General features: G+C 46.7%; 1 long non-coding RNA gene across 1 annotated transcript in view; it reads left to right on the forward strand.

Annotated features, from left to right (window-relative positions):
* LOC140216599 (uncharacterized) overlaps window positions 1–3,227 on the forward strand; it is a 28,213-nt gene extending 24,986 nt beyond the window's left edge. The window contains exon 6 of the long non-coding RNA XR_011893200.1: window positions 3,127–3,227. This is a non-coding gene — a long non-coding RNA (uncharacterized lncRNA). The remainder of the gene's footprint in view (window positions 1–3,126) is intronic.
* Window positions 3,228–6,000: the final 2,773 nt, after the last annotated feature.

The following is a 6,000-nucleotide window of genomic DNA, read 5'->3' on the forward strand; positions in this document are numbered from 1 at the left end:
TCGCGCGCTCAAGAATTTCCCTGTTCCCACCTGCGCTACCGACGTTCAATGCTTTGTAGGCCTCTGCTCCTACTTCATCAGATTCATGCAAGATTTTACTGTCATCGCACGCCCTCTAACGGAATTCCTTAAGAAAGACGCGAATTTTGTCTGGGGTCCTGTCCAAGCTAGGGCGTTCGCTGAGCTGACGACGCGACTCATGCCACCACCGATTCTCGGCCACTTTGACGTGTCCGCCTGAACGGAGGTTCGCACTGACGCCAGCGGCCACGGTATCGGCGCTGTTTTGGCACAACGACAAAACGGTATCAGCCATGTCACTACGTACCCTAGCCGTCTTCTGTCGCCAGCCAAATGCAATTACTCGGTCACCGAACGTGAATGCCTCGCCCACGTTTAGGCAGTAGGTAGATTTCGCCCCTACCTCTACGGACGGCCTTTCATGGTTATCACCGATCTCCACCCCCTGTGTTGGCTGTCCTCTTTAAAAAATCCAGCTAGACATCTCGGTCGGTAGGCTCTACGGCTCCAAGAGTACGCTTACACAGTGGTGTATAAGACACGCCACCTCCACTAGCACGCTGATTGCTTGTCACATCACCCAGTAGACCCACCAGACCAGCCTGAGAGCGGCGAGTCAACTTGCGTCGTCGCGCTTACCGCGCTTGGTGACTTTACCGATGAGCAACGACGCGACCCTTACCTCAGAGACATAAATTCTCAGCCTGACGGACCTGCCAACTCCACCCTCTTCGAGCAAGGTTGGGCTCCAAGATGGCATATTGTACCGTTACAAAATCCACCCTAATGGCCCTACTCATCGTTCCCAAGGATATGCATGAGCCTGTGCTTGTCCAGTTACATGGTGGCCCAACCACTGGTCATCTGGGAGTCTCAAAGACATATGACCGTGTTCGGCGTCGTTTCTTTTGGGCCGGTATTTACCGTGCCGTTTGCCGTTACGTCGCCTCCTGCAAATCTTCTCTGCACCACAAAAAACCAGCAGCCTTACTAGCTGGCCGTCTATCGCTCATGGAAATAGCATCCTCGCCATTCTTTCGAATTATTCTTGATATCATTGGCCATTTTCCGCTATCGCTTAGTAGGAACAAGTGGATAGCAGTTGCTACGGAATACACCACCCGGTACGCGATCACGCGTACTCTCCCTACCAGTTGTACAACCGACATCGCTGGCTTCCTTCTTGACGAAGTGATACTTCACTACGGCGCTCCCTGAAAACTCCTTACCGACCGGGGCCACTACTTCCTTTCACAGGTTGTCCAGGACATATTGCACATTTGTGCTACAAAGCACAAGTCAGACCAACGGCCTCACAGAGCCGTTCAATATAACTATCCCAGAAATGCTCGCTATGTACGTCTCCACCGACCACCGTGATCGAGATGCCGCCATGATTCTGCTGCTTTTTCATTGTTTTTTCCCTTTTATGAACGAGACTCTACACTACCATTTGACGCGATCCTCCCAGCCGTTCTCAATACATCAGAATATGCCCGAGATGCCCTATCTAGAGCGACTGAGGCACGTGAGATTGCTGGCCTGCGTCTTATCACTTCACAAGAAAAGCAACGACACATATATGACACTCGTCACCGCGATGCCCATTTTAAGCCTAGTGGCATCGTGCTTCTTGAGAAACAAGCACGGTGAGATCGTCTTTGTGAGAAGCTGATTTCACCCTACTCATACCCATACCGTGTCTTGCGTCAATTGAAAGACGTGATCTATGAGTTACAAGCTCTCGATACCTCCACAACGCGATCCTCCTCTGATATCGTTCACGTCACTCGACTGAAGCGATACCACTAAAACCTACCAAGCGGCAGGACAGCGCCTTCGTCGCCGGGGATCATGCTACGAGGCGCTGCCAGAGTGAACGGTGATGCGATGACTGAAGAAGACGATCGCCGATATGATCGCGCCCGGGCTCCATTTTGTATGCCTGTCTTCTGCCCGTTGAATATATCTTGTAAATATATTATCACGCATCTTTTCTCCCCATAACAATATAAAGTCAAATAAGGACTGGCATTCTTGAGAGATGGAAAATGAATTCTGGCAGACGGAATTAGTAGTCCATGAAATTACGGGTACATTAACGTCACTAATAGTGATATTAACGATAATGATAATAAAATTTTCACGACGCCTAAGCGTCACCTTAGGAGTGCAACGCGATAGCAGTCAATGATCCCTGAGTGCTTCCCATGCATCCCGGCAACTGTAGCTTATGTAGCCGTAATGTTTAACGCGAAACGCTGGCGACGAACGTTCTACGAGAAGGCGAGTTTTGTGGTTCTTTTTTTGAGGAACCGAGAGGGCCGCGCCGCTCCTACTAAGACAGACCTCAAACGGCAGCTGGAAAACGCTATCGCTTTAAAAGGAGTTCGCGTTTCATTTTCTTGTAGCAGAATTATGTTTTATCGTATATTCAAATTACAATCCGACACTACGATGCCTGTAGGTTGTGTGTAAGTTGTACTTTACGATTTATCTACGTATTGTAATTTGAGAAGTTTTATTAGTTCAGTAACTTCGTTGCGCCACATGGAGTGCCTGCATGGATGGATATGCGTGGTTCCAAATTCTTTTTGCCGAAGTGATGTCCGACGCTGAGTGATGTCCTCACCCCGACGCTGGATTTCCTGCGAAACGGGGCCCTTTGCGCAATCGCACTAATATGCACATATTCGAGAGCTCAAAAACTACGCGTACAGCGGGCATATACGTCTTGCGCCTGCAGCAGTTTAAATACATAGAATCTGCTGTAGATATGTAGGGTGAGGATGATGACATTCTCTTGCACGCGTATACCTCAGTCGTCGTTGCACTTGACATACTGTCGCGCGCACAATTACTCTTATTTTTTTGTTTAGTGCGTAGTTGTACGTCTGAAGAACTGCAAATAGAAACAGCACTTCTCTACTAGCTGGTGCAATACCTCAGGTCGAAGCAAGAGTAGTTTCGGTTACCTTCACACAAGATAATACATACGCGAAGGGTTGTTCATTGGCATTTCGGGGTTCTATGCCTTGTTTATACCATGTACTTGCCACAAATTTATTGTCAACGTTTCTTGTTTTCTTTTTGTTTTTGCACTAGGGGCGGAGCGGTGATGTCGACGACATGTGAAGCATCATTTACAAAGATATCGTTGGAATAAAATTGCGCCAGCCCGTAAGAAGAGTTGGTATTTTCATGGAGTGACGGAAGTAGTGCAATCATTTCAAAGATAATTTTTATAATTACAGCTTGCGACCTTAAAATATACTTTGGTGACTGCAGCACGGAAAGCGAACCAAACGAAAATTCATGTGAAAAGAGCTACTTATCTTAAGGTTTGCGATAAATATTTTGGAAGCTGAATGTGAGGTGAAGGGAGTGTTCCAGCTAATTCTGTCCTAGACACTAGCTTTATTTGTGTAATGTGTTCCGAAAAGGCCCATAGTTTTCTTTGTCTAGCTTTGGCAAGTTACTGACATCTGAAAGTATACTGTATGATGTGGCAGAGCCGCCAACTATGCATAGATATATTAATTTTATTATTAATTTTTTATTGTCTGCGCTTATGACCCGCGTGTAAGTCACCCCAGTGGTCTAGTCACAAGCCACACCATTACGGTGCCATCAGAACCTAAGTGTATTAGGAGCTGAATTGGATAATACGAAGGTAAGTGTGTGAGGCGCGTTTCGTTTGCAGAGAAGCGACCCTAAAGGACGAGGCTTGTATTTTATCCTCTCGTGTTAACTTTGCGTGACAGAGTAATTTCTTTTTTCATGGTGAATAGTCATGGTGAATAAAGTGGTACAGTGACGAATGCCTTCGTAGGTTGCAACTGCCTCTTGTAATCAGTGGTTTTGGCGTACAAACACAGTTTTAGGAAGGGACTATGGTATCGGAAAATTCTGTTTTCGAAATTTCTAATCGCTTTCTAGAGAAACCACTTCACGTGTAGACAGTTCAGAGGTGGGCCTTCTATAGCGCTACAAAATACAACGTTCTTGTAAAACGGTAGACAAACTTTTATCACTGAAAGTGACTTTCCCTTTTCGCCCTTAATCAATGGTACTAGTGGCGCACGACATACGTTACGATAGGTAACGGCCTGGCATAAATGGCGAAGGATAACATGGTAAGTGCCGGTCGGAAGATTTGTTAAATTTACAGGCCGCGCCTCGAACTGTAAATTATGCTGCACATGAAAATCGCACCGATATGGTTGATAGGAAGACAGTAGAGTTGATGATTATTCATGTACTCCAGAAATTGAGGATTGATATTCTGATTATGTAGCCAATAGGCACCTAATTATAAAAAAAGAACAAAAACACCGTAAGCATTTCTTGTCAGCGCTTCCTTCACACATTTCTCTTTGAAACAGGGCAGCAGCTCCTTGACAGGACCAAGCTCCTTAACTCCATAGTTCACTGTGTCGCGTCAGTTAATCGGCAATCTGCAGTATATAAGTTTCGTACAAGCGTTAAAATGGGAAAGTGGTATACATAGCGACAATTGTGCTCAAATATTGCTGCTACAGTTGCTTATAGAATAATAACACACATTCCTTACAACGCATGAAAGTGCGAGGGGTTTGCTTTCGCCCGCAATGTCTGCAAGCAGGTCTGCTAACTTGGTGCCACGGGTAGTAGAATGCGAGTTCAAATCAGAATGATGGACGTTCTCGGAATTGTGCGTGGACAGTGCAATGATTTGCAAAGTGGTCATGTTTACTTATACTACCCATGCTATCATCTCGTAATAATTGTTTGCTATGTCTTGTACATTTTGTCAACGGACGCGCGCACAAGCGTGCTTGTGACAAGATGGAACCAAACATTGATAAAACTAAGCAGTACAGCCGCCGCTGGCCAGGTATTTTGCCTTTCGCTAACGAACCAATGCATGTGGTTACATCACTGTCATCATTTTTTGTTATTTCTAAAACATAGTCATCCTCATGTAACTGAGGCAGCAGCAATATGAAGTGGCTGATAAAGGCGTATATATCCTATAGTTTTTGGCCTCGAAATAGTTTTTCATTTTGTTTAGAAAAGATACTTAGGTATAAGAGCCGGCTCATTAACAATCACGTCTTCAGCCGGAATGACGCACGCGCCCATCACAGACATTCAACACTGGGCCGAAAAAGTGATGGCTGACGTCAATGAAGTAAAAAAGACCGTGACGCCAGAACTTCCCGTCGAGAAGATCGACAGCCGGCTGGTGCACATGTGGGAGGTCAAACGATCGCTTCAAGCCAGGTGGCAGAAACAAAGACACAATAGGAAGTTGAGGAAACGCATAGCGTTACTCAACAAACAAATGGAAGAACACTGCAAAACTCTTAGTAAACAACAATGGGATGAGATCTGCAACGAGATGGACGGACGGATTGGCACCGGTCACACATGGCGCCTGCTCCGACACCCGCTAGACCCGACCAAGGCCAAGGCAACACATAGGGAAACCATGCGCAATGTAATACACACACACACTAAGGACGAGGAAGAAATCCTTTCCGAATTCTGCGACAGATACACCCCGCATAGCCCGACTATTCAACACGGGGAATACACGGGAAATCCCAATTTCTCTCTGGACAGATACTTTGGCGAGGCGGAAATCCGGGCCGCTTTGCAAAAGCTCAACAGCAAGTCGGCCCCGGGACCGGACGGCGTAACTAATAAGACCCTTCGTAACTTGGACAACGAGACCATCTTCGAACTAACCAAGTACATTAACGATTGCTGGACCCGAGGATGCATCCCCGACCAGAGGAAAAGAGCAAAAATGGTGCTCATCCCCAAACCAGGGAAACCCCCAAGTCTGGCCAACCTTCGACCAATATCCCTTACGTCGTGCGGCGGAAAGTTGATGGAGCACGCCTTCCTCACCCGCATCAACGCACACTTGGACGACGTGGAAGCGTATCCAGACACCATGCTCGGGTTTCGAGCTCATCTGTCCACGCAGGA

The sequence above is a fragment of the Dermacentor andersoni genome, chromosome 3, assembly GCF_023375885.2.
Source record: "Dermacentor andersoni chromosome 3, qqDerAnde1_hic_scaffold, whole genome shotgun sequence".
Taxonomy (NCBI): Eukaryota; Metazoa; Arthropoda; class Arachnida; order Ixodida; family Ixodidae; genus Dermacentor; species Dermacentor andersoni.